Raw genomic sequence first — 18589 nt, forward strand, 5'->3', positions numbered from 1 at the left:
AAATGTCTTGTTTCTCCTTCTCCTCTGTTACTCTATTTCTACGATGATGATACTTTTACTGCCAAATACTCTTAAATTAGAAAGTTTTCACAGTATGCCAGTTTCTCAAAAAAGCTTATTTTCATATAAAATTTGAAGCTTATTTATTGATCGATCGCAAAACTGATGTACAAATTTTTAAAAAAATGTTCAGACATATCTTTCCTTTTTTCATTTTTATTCTCAGACTGTGGCAACTGACTGTGATAACTGTAACTTCTAACGATTTTGGTAAGAAATCATGGCGTTGATATACCAATATAATAAGATATCAATCCCGACAAAAGTTTAATGAAGTAAAATTCAACAAAATTACGACACGTTTAAAAAGTATTATTGTTCTCAAAAGAAAAATATATAATTTGTGTTTCCTCTATCTCGGTTTATCACATTAATTTTTTAGAATATTAGGGTATAAATGTTAACCCTAATAAAACAAACGTATACCTATTTTCAATTCCATAATTTGAAATCAGGTATATCGTATTTACAGGAAAAAAAACACATTTCTTTTTTAAAATATTTAAAAAAATTAATTCATAAACTTGATTCAAAAAGAAAATGCTAGGTTTCCAAAAAATATTTCACTTATTGTCTTATCTATCAATTAATGGAAATGAAAATATTCATACACACGTATGTAAGAATAAAATAAATTTTCAAACGTTAAACAAAAATAAAAAACATTAACAAATAATTTTTAAATTTTTCAGAAAAAGGAAAGCGTATAGACCCGTTTACACGAGTTAAATGGAAAAGTAGTTAACTATAAATTTTAAATCATCAATTACTTAAGAATGTGTGTGCACCAACGTAAAGGATCGTTCACACGGGTTAAGTTGGTAAGTGATTAAGCGGTTAAGTAGACAAGTAGAAGAATAGTCTAGTCTATTTTTTGCGATCAAGCAGGTGTTTGCGCATGCACCAGTGGGTGTGCCAGTGTTTACTAATTGACTACTTACGTTGGGACAGATTTTAGTGCACTTGATGACTTAAAATTTAGTTAACTACTTAATCACTTAACGCGTATAAACGAGCCTTCGTTACTATATTAGCACTCAGTCTAATTCCAAAAAATACAATGTGGAATATACCGAATAACGTTTCGCATGTGAAAAGCAGCACACTGATACACACTGATAATTAAAGTTACGAAAACATCAGGTGCTAGGATATAATTATACATATTACTACCTAAAATCATCACATCACTGTTTTTCACATTCAAGTTTTCTTTCATTGTCAATAATCTTTTGATTCGCACATTTTCGGTGATACGTCATTTCGATACGTCAATAATGGATGTAAGGGGACAGTTGGCCCCCTCTCGATAGGAGGCTCAAAAGTAGAGAGTAATGTAGGCATGTGTAGTGCTTTCAATGACTTTTTCGCGTCGGTTTTTAATGGAGATAATGATATTCGATATACGGGTGTTGCATGGGGTAATAAAACGCTCAACGATATTCAAGTGGAAGACGTGGAGGTCCTAAATCTTCTAAGAAATGTATGTGCAAGCAAAGCACCAGGACCAGATGATATCTATCCCAGGGTTCTCAGGGAAGGTGCTAATGAATTGTTGGGGCCAGTCGCACAGATATACAGGAGTAGTGTTGCTGAGGGTATCGTCCCGAGAGATTGGAAACTGGCTAACGTTGTTCCTATATTTAAGAAGGGTAGTAGAGAAGTGGTGTCTAATTATCGTCCAGTGAGTTTGACGAGCTCCCTCTCGAAAATTTTGGAAATTATCATCAAAAGGCAGTTTGTGAAGTGGATAGACGAGAATAATGTATTGTCGGATAATCAGCATGGGTTCAGGAAGGGGAAGTCATGTGTAACTAACCTCCTTTGCTTCTATGATTACGTGACTAAGGCTTTGGGTAAGAGCAAAAATGTCGACGTGGTTTACCTTGATTTCCAGAAGGCATTCGATCGGGTCCAACATGGCAAACTCTTGAAGCGTTTACACGAGATTGGAATAGGGGGCAACTTGCTGAATTGGATAGAATCGTGGTTAAGAGATAGGTCGCAACGAGTTATGGTGAACGGGGAATTCTCTGGTTGGACAGACGTCACAAGTGGAGTTCCTCAGGGAAGTGTCCTTGGCCCCATACTTTTTTCACTTTTTATCGATAAACTCGATCAGGGTATCGATGGAATTACTAGCAAATTCGCAGATGATGTGAAGCTAATGGGGGTAATCGGGAATGAAAGCGATAGGGAGTTGCTCCAGACCAACTTAAACAAGATTGCAGCATGGGCAAATGAATGGAGCATGACGTTTAGCGTAGATAAGTGCATGGTCGCTCATTTTGGTTCGAACAACCCACGGTTCTCTTACGAGTTGAATGGTGTCACTATCCCGGATGCAACTAGAGTCACCGATTTGGGAATTCTCATTGACGAGCGACTTAAGTTTTCTGAACATTGTTCAGCGGTTGTCAAAAAATCGAATAGAATGCTTGGTCTCATTTTCAAAAAAGTCTCTTCGCGTTCTCCTAAAGTCATTCTTCCGCTTTTTCGAGGCTTAGTTCGTCCTGGACTGGAGTATGCTGTAAGGTTTTGGAGACCATACCTACAGAGGGACATAGACTTGGTTGAAGGGGTGCAGAGAAGAGCTACGCGTGTCCTTATTGGCACACAGGGCTTGAGTTATGAAGAAAGACTTCATTTTTTGAATATGTTTACATTGGATGAACGCAGGTGTCGAGGAGATATGATCGAAGTGTTCAAAATTTTCAATGGGATGGATAGGATGGACCATGAACTTTTAGTACACCGCCAATCGACTGCTTTTACAAGGGGACACCAGTATCGATTGGTGAGGGACAATGCAAGGTTATGGTGTCGCAGGGAATTTTTCTCCAATAGGGTTGTTAATAAATGGAATAGCTTACCCCCGGAGGTAGTAAATTGTAACACAATTGACACGTTTAAAAAGAAATACGATAAACATGTTGGGGTAAATCGAGAAGCTATCCATTCTTAGAATAAGACAACCATAAGTATTCTTTATGGGCATTGTATAATATTTTATCATGTGTATATATTGTTTGTAATTTGTGTTAATTGCATTTTTAATTGGGTTGCTGTATTTTTGAAACATATGACAACCATATTTTTATGGGCATCTTTTTATCAGCCACCTCGTTGGGCATTTTGCCTGTTGTGGTGTTGTATTTGTATTTGTATTTGTATTATATTCAATAAACTTTGTTTCAATTCATTAGAAGGAAAGTTTGTAATTAATTTTGATAATCAAAATTAAATATTAAGAGGAGTGGCCGAAAAAAGGAATTAAATATTAAGTAAAAGAGTTTATTAAAATTAATTAACATAAATAGTCAATGCAATTGATTACAGAAAAAATGACGAATATATATAAAACTGATTATCTAAGGGTGTGCGGGAAGGTATGTCGTATTTCATTGGAGAGGGTGGGTGGGATGGGGAAAGTGTTAAGAACTACTGTTCTAAAGCAATAGGAATGAAAATTCTAATTTATTATAAGACAATAAAAAACTACATTTCCAATATTTTTAAAAACGGCGCCTGAGTTGTGCAGTGGTAAGATGCTCGTCAATCACCAGGAAGGTTACCGTCAGGTCCACGGGTCCGATCCCGGGCAAGAACATTAATAACAAGTTCTTTCCATTCAACCTAACTCTCCTCGGAAAAATTTATGCTTCATTCTTTCACTTCGTCGTTTCTGAGATTACATGGTTGTGCTAATAAATACGAAACTTTTTGTGATAAATTTTCATGTGATATGAGTTACGAGCAAGTGTTACTGTATAATTGATGTTAGTTTAAAATAAGAAAGTTGCAAAGGAAAGACTGCAAGTGACAATAATAGGGGAGTGTCGAAACATCACTTGCTCCATCAAGTTTAAATTAAATTAAATCAAACCTTTGTTCAGAGATTTGCATTTTTCTCATACTCCGGATTTGGATCAGTGAACTTCCTGACGCCCTTGAGTATACAATTAGGGCACTTTCTGAAGGGTGGACTACTTATGGGTACTTGTTTACATCTAAAAAGAATTTTTCTTTTCAACCGTTTCGTCTCTCGGATGATGGCCCTTGAATTTACGTGTTTCAGTTCCTGCCTCCTTCATTCTCAAAACACATTTCTATGTTTAGATTTATTCGAAATTCGTCCTCCCGCTCAGTCAACAGTGAATAAACTCCTTTTTGCTTGCTCCTTTGAAACTTTGCCCAAAGTCTTTCTTTCTCCAGTTCATCGAGAAGTTCTTTTTTACTTTTTGAATAAGGTTAGGAGATAGTGCTATAATTAAAACATTAGCCCATGGAACACCATTGTCTTCTAAATTGGAACTGGCAGAATATATACATATACTACCCTCAAAACGATGATGATTCCGATAACAACATGATCTGCGTGACTCAACGATTTGAAATTGATCGCGAATCTGATTTAGGAGCTCTGTGTCCATAATCTTACTTTTTACATTCTTCCTCCGATGTACATATATATATAGTTCAATAAATCATTGGAAAAAATTCATGAACCAGACTTAAACGTTATCGAATTTACATGAAAAATGAATGAACAGGTGTTGACAACTATAAACAATTTAAAAGATTATCAACATTTTTTTTTAAATTTATGTGTTTTTCATTTTTGCGTATACTGAACAATAATTCGGTTCTTAGTATCAGGTTCTGAGAGTTAAGTTTAAATTTTGTGACTGTACTAATGGCCTTTGAACTAAAAAGCAATTAATTTTTTTGTTGTGCTGCAGCTTGCTTGCTAAGAGTTACTGTAGGCTCGATAATTTTAACACAGATTAATATGGAAGAAACAAAAATATTTGTTTTGATTTCAAAAATCTAATTAACGTTAAATTAATAACTGAATGGAGTAATTTTAATAATATATCATAATAATTATAAATTTTGTCGGCAATTGTCAGCTACGAAACTAAAATTCTGAAGTATAAAAATAACTAATGTAAATTTAGTATTTTCCTTTAAAACAAATCTCGTTAACATTTTTGCATTTATTTATTTATTTTATTTAATCTATGAAAAGGACACATAAGAGAGTATTTTCTTCTCCCTTACGAAAATATACAACATTTGTCAAGTGGAGCTCTCATTATGTTAAGTAGTTATCCCCAACTATGCCCTTAAAAGTGAAAAATCTAACAAGAAGAAAAAAAAAACTAATTGAGTCCAAGATTTTTTTTCAATATGGAAAATTGTTGATGTTTTATTTTTCTTCATCTGAAACTGAATCAGGGATGAGATCTGACATTCATATCTTAGTTCTTTACAACGTTTTGATTATTCGCAAAAAAAAAAAAAGATTATACTGTATATTTTAAAAATTCACCCGACTTTTTTTTAAAACTATATGTAAGTACAGTCGAATCCCGTTATAATGAACTCCAAGAAACCGGAGAAATCACTTCGTTACAACGAAATTTCATTATAAAGGAATTCCAGATTTTTTGCATTGTTCCTATGTAAACTTATCTGGGGGATTAGAAATGTGTTAGTTAAAACGAGATTTTCGCTATAACAGTATTCGACTGTAGTATGTATAAGGTTTTTTTCATGTAAATTCGAATGTTTAGCTGTGCTCTTCTTTAATTTTAATAAAACACTTATACACAAATGATAATGGATGCTGACGTTATAATAATAATACGTAATACACTATTACTATTATTATGTAAGTAGTTGCAGACATAGGTGTACGCCGAATTTTCTCAAGGGGGGGGGGTCGTTTCAATTTTTTTTTTCTTCTCGGGAGGGGGGGGGGAGGATCTTACGTTTTTCCTGCAAAATAACACTATAATCTTGGCCTAAGGGGAGTTTAGAATCCAAACCTCCCCCCTTTGCGTACGCCAATGGTTGCAGATAAAGCTATTCGTATGTTTTCACATCATAATTACTTATGGTATGAAGATAATAAATAAAAATCAAATAAAAGCTTTAAAATTCCTTTAGTTTAGATTGCTGGACTTTAAAATTGGGTGAATTTCAAAATATTTTTGAAATCTACATTTTTATGTGTGGGCATATTTTGATTTTTTTCAGTCATTTTTTTAAATTTATTTATCATTATTCGAGATTTTTTAAGAAAGTCAGGAAATGCTATGTAATATATGAATTTAATGTAAGTAATTAGGCTTTAATGGTTATGAAATTCATCGAACGACTATTAACTCCACGATTACTCTTCATTTTCATATTTCTTATACTCTTTTTCTTCAAATACAAATACTTGCATTTGTAACTGCTAACAAGTGGATTTTTTATTAGTCCCCTCGTTGGGCAATTCGCTTGCTCTGGTCTTAGTATTTATATTTGAAGAAGACTTGGAGCTCCACGAAAACCAACGTGATAGGAGAGAAACGAATGAAGAATAATTCTGCACGTAGAAAGGTGTGGAGGGGAGAAGCTATTATGAGTCATTGTGTGCCATTCCAAAAAAAACTGCAAATCTCACGGAAAAAAATAGATCGTGCTACATCCCGCAGATTGCACGTGCCTGACGAGTGGTTAAAGAATCGTTGAGAAAGAATAAATACTGGATGTCTCTGAATTTTGAAAGTCAATGGTTAATTTACAAATGTACTGGGAAGTATTCTGTAATTAATTAAAGCGATACGGTAAAAGATTACACTTGTACAGTCATATTGTGCACATATTGCTGATTAAATCCGATAGATTCATCTCACAAAAAAAAACAACCTCCTTAAATTTGAGATGTTATTTTATTCGAAACTTACTTATTTGTCGAGATAACACAAGAAAGTCGATAATTTCCCGCAGGGGAGGGGGTTTTCCTTTACTCGTTATTATTATTATTTTTTTCTTATTTATTTATTTTTATTTATTTTTTTTGCGCGTGCCCGATGTAGTGTACCTAGAACTTTGTCGAGTTATGAACTCTTCAAAATTCCGTATATCATGACATGGGAGCGCAACCTCTTACATTTTTTACCTCTTCGAGTCATTTTCGGATGCCCGAGATCATAAAGGATAAATATTTAAGAGAAATAAAGAACATGGTAAATTTTACGTATGAACCTGAATAACTTTTGGAATTTTGCTCAGTCATAAAATTAATATGATAGTACAGTAATATGGGTACGTGTGTGATACGACTATACTAATTAAAGCACCACCTGGTGACAAGTTCGGGACCTTCAGAGTATGACATGTAGTTATTAAGATATCCGACTATCTTTCACTTGTCATTTTTCTTTAAAATGATACTGGAGTGAACTTTAATTTCGTTTTTTCATATAAATTGTCCCAAAATGATGAAAACAATAATAAATTTTGAACTATTTATGCCATTTTCTATGGAAAAATCATATTCTATGCTAAATTTTAAGCAAAATTCAAGTGATATTCCAAACAGGATTGCAAAAAAATTATATGAACGGAATGTTTTGTCACTTTTACAGTACATTCAACTAGTAACGGTGCCGGTTATGAACTGAAATTTAAAGGATTGTATGATATGCTCATAAATTATACTCAAATCAGTTAATGTACGTGTGAATGTTTTTAAATGTCATTCTATATTTTGTCTATAAAACACTGTAATTCAACAAACATGTGTGATAGACCTTAGATTTTAGTTTATGGCCTCAACTATATATAGCTACATTGAAATTTCGTAATGATACAATGAACAGAATTTTAGAAAATCATGTTTCAAACTCAAGTAAAATGTCAAAAATAGCATTCGTTAAACGTGTTCAATGTTTTTATTCACGACTTACTTATATGTAAAAATGCAACACTGAAGTGGACGTAATTCGAATTCAGAGCTTCATATAAACAAAACAAGGCCTTTTTTGGAATCACAAAAAATAGGGCTTGCATAAAAAAATAAAAAATCGAAATAGATATTTTCTTCCAAAATGACGCTTTCAACGTAGTCGGATACCTTAACAAAACATACTAGGTAATATAGAAGAGTTGAACAACTTTGCCCAAGAATATTAAGAAGACACCAACAGATAAGGCAAATACACGAAAATAATTACCTCACTAATTATAATCACTTTATTTTCGTTTATTTGCCTTATTCGTTGGTGTCTTCTTAATACTAGGTAATAGTATGTTTAAGGTAGATACATATAAGGTAGGTTTGTTATAGAAGTGTAGTTTACATAAAGTCATTGAGAAAATCAGCAAAAATAGCAGAAAAGATAATTCTTTCACGATACAATACTTCTAATACAAATACAAATACAACGCCACAACAGACAAAATGCCCAACGAGGTGGCTGATAAAAAGATGCCCATAAAAATATGGTTGTCATGCCTTTGTAAATACCGTATTTTAAACGAAATAAAATTTTAATGTGCCATTCTTTTTGATGAATAAATCAATAAATTAAATAAACGAATTTATTCATCTTTGTAATATCAATAAATTTTATGTAGCTTGTCAGGTTTTCATGGCGTCGTTCAGTGAATAAGAGCGTCTCTGGCCAAGGAAAGTCGTGAGTATCGACTTTAAGTTTCTCCAAACACCGAAGATTGACATCATTAGGAGATGAATGAAACTGACTGAAATGTACAGATTTGATTTTGGTTATGATTCTGTTGAATTCGTTTCAGTCAGAGAGTTCAATCTAATTCTCTCCTAATGACAACTCTGGTGTTGGAGAAACGTTGAGTCTGTACTTAAACTCACGAAGTTTAGCCAATAATCGTATTAACCAATAAATTTATTTTTAAATATTCGCTGAAGAGACCAAATTTCTAATGTGGCATTTTTACATTTTTCAAGAGTCAGTCAACTGCATTGAGGTTATCAAAACCAGGTGGAAAGTTTTTTTTTTATTATGTTATTTCAAATTGATAAAAATGTCCGGCATTGCTCTGGTTTTCTCTTTATATTTGTAGCAAACAGAATGGCAAACTACTATGAAGAAATAAACATTTCTAAAAACGCGCTGTTAAAGCAACGTGGATAAAAAGAGAACATTGTTGCAGTCAAGAAAAAATTGTTGTCTGACATTTTTCAATAATTTCGACCATTAGTCGAGCAATGAATAAAGTTTTAAAAAGTCCCCTATCGTGACAATTGGGTTCTGTTTGTTATACAGTGAAACTTCGATTAACCATCGCCGTCCGGACCAGGGCAGTGACAGATAACCGAATAGACGGATAACAGAAATCTCTTAATACATATGTACAGTAGGGTGGAACGAAAAAAAAAATTTCGAAATTGTCATCGTAATAGAATTTAAAATATGCCTTTATGTGAAGAAATACCATTCCTAATTTTTTTCCCCAAAATTCAAACTTCTTGAGGTTCCTCATCGCCCCTAAAGTTTTACGCACGTGTAGAATTCTGTAGCATGACATCGTGGAGGAGGCTTTCCTATTCCCCTGAACACCTGATTCGTTCAGTGAACTAGATGTTTCTCCCCTTGTTTTCAGTATTCATTACAATCTTATCCTTTAACTGAGAGGATGTATAGCAGTCAAAATGACGACCAGAAGCTTTTATTGTTGTGACATTTTAGGAAATCCTAAAAAGTTGGATTCTCGGATCTTGCCCACCTATGGCGATGTTATGCTCTGTTATTTGCTAACTCAACGCAATATGAAGGCACAACAATCAAGAAAAGATCCAGCTATTGTAGACATTCTTGAAATTATCGTGCCAAAGATAGAAAATATTTGGAAAATTGCTTCAATTCCTACGGTTTCTCACCAACGGATATGCAAAATTTTCAAAGACTTTCACTGTAAATACAAGAATCTTCAGAAAAATATGAAAGCAAGAAAAGATTCTTCAAACTTTCAAGTTGAACTTGAAATGTTTTCAGTCAAATGTGGAAATTGTTCGACATTGCAGCATGCAAATGTGATTTTGAAGACTGTAAGTATGACAAGTTGAGAAAGGTCCCAAATTTAGAGCGAGATTTCTTGCAAGATCAAAGAAGTACACGCAAGATGACCATTGGTCGAGTAGATGTCCTAACAGCGAAGAAACTGAAAAACAATGAACAAAGGAAAATGAAAATATTATCCCGTTTGAAGTCATCTCAAGAAGAAACGGCGGAAATTAGTTAATAAACAACTGAAAACTCATCTATATCCAACGATTCTGAGGAAAATGATCTACATGAGCCAAAACGCAGTTTGCCGTTGAAGTTAGCATTTCCATCTACCAGTACCTGAAGCTGGTCCTTCAATCAGTGCCGAAGCAAGGACTTCATTTGTTTTTGAAGTTCTAGCATCATCCTCACAGATGAGAACTAAATTACCAAATGTTCCTCTTGCTTGTGATAGAACTGGTGTGTCTGATCGATCAGCTGCAATTATTGCCAATGCTGTGCTGGAAGATGTCGGGTTATTGACGAAAGAGAAGCCAAATATGTGACAATAGACCGGATGAAAACAAGGCGTGAAAGAGCATCACAGAAAGTTCTTTTCCAAGATAAAATTCCTAGAAGAAAATGTGCGAGGAATATATTTTGATGGTTGAAAAGACAAAACCTTAGCTAATGTCAAAGAAGGTGATTTTTTCCATAGAAGAACCATATCTGAAGAACACATAACAAGGAACCCGGATCAATTTATCTCGGTCACACAACTCCAAGAAGCAGTAGAGCAAGGGATATAAAGTCATCAATTCTTTGACTTTTTGAAGCAAAATTTTGATACGAAAGAATTGATGGCGATCGTATGCGACGGAACTGTTACCAATACTGGTTATAAAAAGATATCGGAAAAAGTTTGGAAAATTGAGAAAGATTACCTATTGTGAAATTTAAACCAATCTCTAATAACCTTCCGATAATGGACAGTGACAACAGTGATTTAAATGCAGATCAGAGATATCTTGTGGAAATAGTACGGGCAAAGAACTGGGGAAAAAGAGAATTCTAAAAATTAGAAATGAGGGATTATCAGAAGCAGAAATCCTTACATTTCCCATGTTCCAAAAATAAATTTTTCTGCTAAGCACTATTCGGAACTAATTGCATGGGATCAAGTGCGAGTGACTGAACCACCTATCATAAAAAATCAAGAACTGGACCCACAAAAATTATCTGAACCGGCTTTTCCATCTATACCAAATTTTCCGTGTCACACACAAAAGCTGTTGAACGGTGCGGACGACTCGTAACTGAAGCATCTCTTGCTGTATCAACAACCGAGAATCGTGAAGGCTTCATTCAAGTCAGAATAAAATCAAGGAGTACTCTTGCATCGTTTGTAAAAAAGTGGACTATTTTGCAAAAAAGTGAAATGTAATAACAGTGTGATAACAGAGGAAGCAATAGAGGCATTCTCCTGACACCTATATCGTGAAACTGTGTGGTTTTTTTTTTTTTTATAATTTGGAATATGGTTATAGTTTTGTCCCCACCCCACCCCCCAAAAGGATTTATTATATATATATATATATATAATGTTTAAAAAGATTTTCATAATGTGCACTTAGAAAAGTCTTTTTGCTCGACCTTTAGGGTCCGTGAGGAACCTCAAGATATTAAAATATTTTCCTAGATTTTGGTATAACGTCTTAAAACCTTGAAAGGCATCTTTTGATTACTAAGGCAACATCAATTTCCAAAAAAAGTGAAAAAAACACCCTTTTTTTCGTTCCACCCTAATGTACAGTGATGTGATTTCACTGCGGACTTGGGACAAAAATGAAAATAAAGTCCTTTAAAAGTGAATAATACATATATATTATGTTTAAAATTTTACAAAACGATCAATATAAACTTCAATTTAACGTCAGTCCAGGTAGTGGTGACATTGAAAATAGCGTCCTTTATGTTGTATCTCTTCCTTCTTTGACAGTCATGGCATCATCAGATAAGAGCAAGCCTTCAATAAAAGGTTTTTTATAACGTCGCTTCATATTTTCAATTATGCGCTGGTCCATAGGTTGTATAAGTGGAGTTGTAGTCGCTGGGAGAAAGAGGCATTGTATTTAGTCATCATCTGGTGAGAGTGATCATCATTTTTGAGTTCAGAAGAGGCTTGTATCGGGGTATTGCCCATAAATGGCAGTGCTTCCTGCGGCAACTGCTTTTCGGCCATATGAGCTCTAACTTGAGTGAGGCAAGAAAACTTTGTTGAGCCATTCTGAAAAAATTGTTTAGTTCATCCAAACACTTTTTTTGGGCATTGGGAACCGAGTGTGTAGGGATTTTCGGGGTTTCGAGCGCTGTTGTCTTCCTGGGGGGAAGATTGGCAACGTTCGAGACGTTTTCCATCGCCGAAAGTTGCCCTTGCGGGTGATTCTGTGGGTGGGAACAAATCAGGTAGGAGCGAATATTAGTGAGTCCCTGTCAGAGTACCGGGATTTACTATTATCCGCTAGGGAGGAGGGTTCAGATGTGGCAGTGATGCCAGTGCGGCCAAGGGGTAGTAGGGGGTATAGGAGTAGGATCCACCAATTCAATATAAGTTTGAAGGACATTTGCTCCTCACTTGGGGTCACGTTCTTGGAGCTTCCCGCATTTACCGATAGGTGGCTTCGTTCGGATGGGATCCATCTAAATAAGAGGGGGGTCTGGGAGGTTTACGATAGTCTTAGGTCAGGCTTTTTACTCCCAGACCACGTAGTCGGGAATGCGGGTTAGTTAATGATAATCACAACAGTACTGACGGGGAATTACCCACCTCCGACTTGGATGGCTTCTCGATTGACACTAAATCACCGGGCAAATTAAAATGTGTGTTAATAAATGCCAGGAGCTTGGGTAATAAGAAAGATTTTTTAGAAACTATGATAGTTGTGGAGGGCTTGGATCTTATAGCCATTACAGAATCTTGGGCAAACGATGGGGATGAATCTTTTTTACACATCTCAGGATACGATACTTTTTTGAGAAATAGATCTGATAGAGAAAGGGGTGGAGTGTTGATATACGTGAAATCATGTTTAAAGGCTAGAGAGTGTAACGTGAAGAGAAGTGATATTGAAACTATACGGGTTGAGCTTGAATACCAAGGGACATCATAAACTTATTGTTCGGATTTGTTACAATCCACCGAATAGGGATCCAAACCACGTCACCAAATTTCATGATGAAATTTCCTACATGTGTAAGCGTAAGAGGGTTCTCATACTAGGGGATTTCAATTACCCAGGTATTGATTGGGAGAACATTTCGTCTAGAGATCAGTATGAAAGATGCTTTCTTAAGTTGATGCTCGAAAAGTTTTTGTATCAGCATGTATTAGAAGCCACTGCTATTTTGGATTTAGTTCTTACTAGTTCCGAGGATCTTGTTGAACATGTTTCGGTAGGGGACGAGTTTTCTTCCAGTGATCACTGTATCATCAGTTTCCACTGTAACTTTTCTTCGGGTAAGGTTTATAACAAAAGACTGGTTCCTTGTTTTCGAAGAACTAACTTCGATGTTTTGAGAGGAAGCTTAGTGAAAGTTTTCAAAGACCGGTTGGAATCAGTAGGGGTGGTAAGTCAATGGGAAGAATTTGGTACGAAGCTGTCCTCTGTTTTGCACGACGTCATACCCTTTGTTCGAAAAAGCGTGTTTGTACATCACACCCTCTATGGTTCACGGATAGCGTGCGGAACCTTTATCTTGAAAAGAAAAGAGCATTCAGAGAGTATAAAAGTGGACGTGGTGACCTATCATTGTTTACTGATAAAAGAAGAATGTTGAAGAAAGCCATAAGGGATAGTAAAAAGGAAGTTGAATCTAGGTTGGCAGATAACATTGGTTCTGACCCAAAATCATTTTTTCGATACGTCAATAATGGATGTAAGGGGACAGTTGGCCCCCTCTCGATAGGAGGCTCTAGGGTAGAGAGCAATGTAGGCATGTGTAGTGCTTTCGCGTCTGTTTTTAATGGAGAAAATGATATTCGATATACGGGTGTTGCATAGGGTAATAAAACCCTCAACGATATTCAACTAGAAGACGTGGAGGTCAGAAATCTAAGAAATGTATGTGCAATCAAAGCACCAGGACCAGATGATATCTATCCCAGGGTCCTCAGGGAATGTGCTAATGAATTGTTGGGGCCAGTCGCACAGATATACAGGAGTAGTGTTGCTGAGGGTATCGTCCCGAGAGATTGGAAACTGGCTAACGTTGTTCCGATATTTAAGAAGGGTAGTAGAGAAGTGGTGTCTAATTATCGTCCAGTGAGTTTGACGTGCTCCCTCTCGAAAATTTTGGAAATTATCATCAAAAGGCAGTTTGTGAAGTGGATAGACGAGAATAATGTATTGTCGGATAATCAGCATGGATTCAGGAAGGGGAAGTCATGTGTAACTAATCTCCTTTGCTTCTATGATCATGTGACTAAGGTTTTCGGTAAGAGCAAAAATGTAGATGTTGTTTACCTTGATTTCCAGAAGGCATTCGATCGGGTCCAACATGGTAAACTCTTGAAGCGTTTACACGAGATTGGAATTGGGGGCAACTTGCTAAATTGGATAGAATCGTGGTTAAGAGATAGGTCGCAACGAGTTATGGTGAACGGGGAATTCTCTGGTTGGACAGACGTCCCAAGTGGAGTTCCCCAAGGAAGTGTCCTTGGCCCCCACTTTTTATCGATAAATTCGATCAGGGTATCGATGGGATTTCTAGCAAATTCGCAAATGATGTGAAGTTAAGGGGGGTAATCGTGAATCAAAGCGATAGGGAGTCGCTCCAGACCAGTCTAAACAGGATCAGCATGGGCAAATGAATGGAGCATGACGTTTAGCGTTGATAAGTGCATGGTCGCTCATTTTGGTTCGAACAACCCACGGTTCTCTTACGAGTTGAATGGTGTCACTATCCCGGATGCAACTAGGGTCACCGATTTGGGAATTCTCATTGACGAGCAGCTTAGGTTTTCTGAACATTGTTCAGCGGTGGTCAAAAAATCGAATAGAATGCTTGGTCTCATTTTCAAAAAAAGTCTCTTCGCGTTCTCCTAAAGTCATTCTTCCGCTTTTTCGAGGCTTAGTTCGTCCTGGACTGGAGTATGCTGTAAGGTTTTGGAGACCATATCTACAGAGGGACTTGAAGGGGTGCAGAGAAGAGCTACGCGTGTCCTTATTGGCACACAGGGCTTGAGTTATGAAGAGAGACTTCATTTTTTGAATATGTTCACATTGAATGAACGCAGGTGTCGAGGAGATATGATCGAAGTGTTCAAAATTTTCAATGGGATGGATAGGATGGACCATGAACTTTTAGTACACCGCCAATCGACTGCTTTTACAAGGGGACACCAGTATCGATTGGTGAGGGACAATGCAAGGTTATGGTGTCGCAGGGAATTTTTCTCCAATAGGGTTGTTAATAAATGGAATAGCTTACCCCCGGAGGTAGTAAATTGTAACACAATTGACACGTTTGAAAAGAAATACGATAAACATGTTGGGGTAAATCGAGAAGCTATCCATACTTAGATTAAGACAACCATAAGTATTCTTTATGGGCATTGTATAATATTTTATCATGTGTATATATTGTTTATAATTTGTGTTAATTGCATCTTTAATTGGGTTGCTGTATTTTTGAAATATATAGCATCCATTTTTTTATGGGCATCTTTTTCTCTGCCACCTCGTTGGGCATTTTGCCTGTTGTGGCGTTGTATTTGTATTTGTATTTGCATAGTAGAATAGTACAGTATAGAACCGAGCACGTCCAGGCTCTGGCGCTTTTGCGATATAAGCTCATTGATCGTGAGATCGTGGGCGTGCCGTAAAAAAACTCAACCCGGCATTTTTTGGGCATTATAGTTCACAGGCAATGTGTTCATATTTAAATTTTTAAAAGCTCGCAATTTTTTGAATTTACCAATTACAAGCAGGGGTAATCTATGATTGTCGGTGTCATTTGTACAGACCAAAGCAGTGATCCGATCTTTTTGGACCTTAAAATTTGGGGCTGTTTTTTTTCAGTTTTTTTTTAGACGATGACGGTTGAACGAGTGACGGTTAATTGAAGTTTTACTGTATGTGCAAATTTCGGAAGATCAAAGACTAGGTAGTGTTTAGAATATATCATTATTCAATGTTTTTTATTTTGTCAAATGGCTTGTATGTTGCATTGGTTGATCGCTGTCTTCATGGGGAGAACGACGCGAGTAATTCGAAACTTGCGAGCACGGGGCAAGGAGAGCCACCACTATAAATCTTTGCTAACTTTTCCGACACAACTCTGCCTCTTTTGAGGTAATGGAAGTAAGGTGCTTTGCATCAGTCCGGGGTTGTGAGCGGTTCTATCTATCTATCTATCATTATTCAGTGGGAATATTACGGTAAATGTGATAAATATGTTATTATACATAATGACCGGTGATTATGCATACTCACCAATCGTCTTGGTAAGTTTGATAAATTTATCACTTTTGCCGGCTAATATGCATAATACCCATGCGACATTGGTAAATTTGATAAATACTGAAAATATTGTCACTTGCGATTATATATGCATAATAACCACAAGTGTCGTTGGCAACTTTATTAAATACTTCATATTTTCATCGCTTTTATCTGTGATTATGCATAATACCCAAGTGTAATTGGTGATTTTCATAAATATGAAAAAAATTCCAAATGAGTCTAGTCGGCCTATATGTTAAGGTAAATGTGATAAATGCGGTTACTATGCATACCTACCAAGCATTATTGTAAGGTTGATAAATTTCCTTAAATTAATCACTTTTATCGGTGGTAATGCATAATACCGAAGTGTTTTTGGTGAATTTGATTAATTTCCTTAAATTTAAAATTTTTAGCGGTGATTATGTATAGTACCCAAGAGTCGTTGGTAAGTTTGATAAATTTCCTTAAATTTATCACTTTTAGTAGCGATTATGCATAGTGCACAAGCATCGTTGGTAAATTGATATATATACCTAAATCAATCACTTTTATCGGCAATCAGGCATAATATCCAAGCATCGCATCGTTAGTAAACATATGGCAAATCGTGTATATGATATACTATACATGATAATTCATGCATGTATTGTATCATTATATCGGGGAACGATCGCAAAATTTGTTATCATTATATCGGGATACGATCGTAAAATTTGTTAATCGTACCCCGATATAATGATACAATACATGTATAAATACGCATACTGTACATGCGATGATGAATTGCAGACATGTTTTGCGTTTGAGACAGTTACTGTATAATAGACCCTGTTATACTGTATTAATGTTTAAGAGTATATCGTGTCTGTCGTACCCACGTCTGGATTCTTTAATGTTTCCCAGATTGCATAGAAGTTGAAAAGAAAATAAATTGAGTAAAATATAATTATAGTGGACGAATTACATAGTAAAATGTCGTAGATGAGTAGTAGGCCTATTTCCCTATTGCCTTTCCCTTTCGGACAGTCTCTAAACTCAATGTGACACGACTGTCGTCAAACACATGCGGGGGAAAAATGAACAGATATGAAAGCATATAATTCCAATCTCATTGAAAATTTAGACTTAAACAATGCGCATTTTAACTTGAAACATCAGATGGCAGCACCACCTCAAGGTGAATCATCTACACAATCTGAAACTTTCTTTGGTTTATGAGATCCTGGCAAAGGTAGTTCACGCACAACCACTAAGAAATTTTTCAAAGAAAAACAATCACCGGCTTCTCGGTTTTCAGTTTTTCACACATGGTTTGATTCTTCCATTATTGTTCACTTGAGTTCCTTCTTAGTGAATAATTTAGATGTAACAATACCAAAGCACTACACGAATAAAATGCACTTTTATTACTAGCCTAGTGCATATATCGTTAAATCATTTTTTAACTGAAAATTCTCTTTTATTTGGAACGACCAAATGATGTTTAAACATTCAAAGGCAATGAAGTTCTCTCTATGGAGGTGAAAAGGTGAAATCATTTGAAAAATACAAAAATAATGATGAGCGGAGAGGGAATCGTTCACCATTATTATCAAAACATATGATTATTAATTTTAAAAAAAGGTATTGTTGATACCAAATCAAATAGCGGTCACTTACCAGAAGATAATAGTCCGATAGAAGCAGTTGTCGAGCGAGCGGTGAACCTCGCAGTCGAACTTTTTGCTCGAAACTGGGACAACAAGTGCCAGAGGAAACAAGACAGAAATGCTTCTATGAGACAGAAGATTAAAAAAATAAATAAAATAAAATAAAGCCACGAGCGAGAGATAGGCGGTGGGGGGGGGGGGATGAAGTGAGAAGATGCGTGATTTACTTCTTCCCTTCAGAGAGAGGCAATTCTCTGCTCCGCAGCATCTATTTCCATCACTGAGTCCTGGGGAAGAGTCGAAGGTCGCGAAAGAAGTTTGTGAAGAACAAGTGCCACAAGATGAAGAAGATGCAAGGAAAAAATAATAATAATGGCATTTTCACACAGGAAGACGTCCGCATTCGGTAAAAAAAGTGAGAAAAAAATTGAGAAAAATATGCATACTCTTGTCTTATATTCAAATCCAACTGTATATGTATGGGAAATTTTTTTTATAAATACTATATATACAGTAGAACCTGTCGACAGTGCCGTCTTAACGCATGGGCTCGGGGGCCTCAAGAAAAGAG

At 35.8% G+C, this 18589-nt stretch overlaps 1 protein-coding gene across 1 annotated transcript in view; it reads right to left on the reverse strand.

The window, feature by feature from the left end:
• Positions 1-18344, reverse strand: part of LOC149067441 (uncharacterized) — a 36811-nt gene extending 18467 nt beyond the window's left edge. Inside the window, exon 1 of the mRNA XM_089252683.1 lies at positions 18029-18344. The gene's annotated coding sequence lies outside the window, so the exon portion shown is untranslated. The remainder of the gene's footprint in view (positions 1-18028) is intronic.
• Positions 18345-18589: the final 245 nt, after the last annotated feature.

Source organism: Pholcus phalangioides, unplaced genomic scaffold (genome assembly GCF_987345545.1).
Source record: "Pholcus phalangioides strain wild (caught in Gottingen) unplaced genomic scaffold, Ppha-v1.0 ptg000030l_1, whole genome shotgun sequence".
Classification (NCBI taxonomy): Eukaryota; Metazoa; Arthropoda; class Arachnida; order Araneae; family Pholcidae; genus Pholcus; species Pholcus phalangioides.